Source organism: Centruroides sculpturatus, unplaced genomic scaffold (genome assembly GCF_000671375.1).
Source record: "Centruroides sculpturatus isolate CEXI.00-Female unplaced genomic scaffold, Cexi_2.0 scaffold1184, whole genome shotgun sequence".
NCBI lineage: Eukaryota > Metazoa > Arthropoda > Arachnida > Scorpiones > Buthidae > Centruroides > Centruroides sculpturatus.
Genome location: NW_019385675.1, coordinates 47,061 through 47,855, shown reverse-complemented (window position 1 = coordinate 47,855; position 795 = coordinate 47,061). Strand labels below are relative to the sequence as shown.

Sequence of the window (795 nt, the reverse complement as noted above, 5' to 3'; positions counted from 1 at the left end):
CACCTCATTCAAAATAAAGTCAGTTAAATTAATTGTTTAATTTAAAAGTAGTGAAATCTGTGTAAGATGACCACTTTGAGCTGGTCTCTTCAGTGGTCACATTAACAGGTTTCACTGTATTCATAATTGAAGAATATTATAAAGTTACTTTTTGGGCTTAAAATTCTAATACAAAATTAATTTATATTAATTTGATAACTAGAAATTTTTTCAAGACAAATTCCTTAATTTATGCAAACCATAATTTTTAATCTTTTTTAAAAATTTCTTTCAGCAACTTTAATTTCTACTGAAGAACAAGGTAAAAGTACTCTACTAGAAATTGGAAAAAAATTTGTTCTAAACTGCAACATTACAAATCCAGCATCAACGGATATTACCTGGTATGAAAAATTTACGTTTAAATCATCTAAATATTGTAAATTATAATTAAAACAATGACTAGAGTTTTAAGTAATAAAATAATCTAAATTTATTTTTATATATAAAGAATAGTGCAATAAATATTTGGAATTAAATGAGAATTGTATAGGAGTTTGCATAGTTATCTACTTACCATATAAATACGTCATGATTATATGATGTCTTTTTATCATCTGTTTAATTTCACTTAATGTAGCATCAAATATATGGGAAGTTAAAAAAAATATGAATTTATTTTAATATATTTTTTTAAAACCATTTTTTAATATTTTTGAAATTAAGTTACATTAGAGCAGGGGTTGCCAAAGTGGTCGATGAACATCATTCGGGGGGTCAATGCGGCTAAGGGGTCACAACCTTTTTTTTTTTTTT

General features: G+C 24.9%; 1 protein-coding gene across 1 annotated transcript in view; it reads left to right on the top strand.

The window, feature by feature from the left end:
• Positions 1–243: 243 nt before the first annotated feature.
• The window catches only part of LOC111641107 (basigin-like), an 11,631-nt gene continuing 11,079 nt past the window's right edge, over positions 244–795 (top strand). The window contains exon 1 of the mRNA XM_023387227.1: positions 244–383. The gene's annotated coding sequence lies outside the window, so the exon portion shown is untranslated. The remainder of the gene's footprint in view (positions 384–795) is intronic.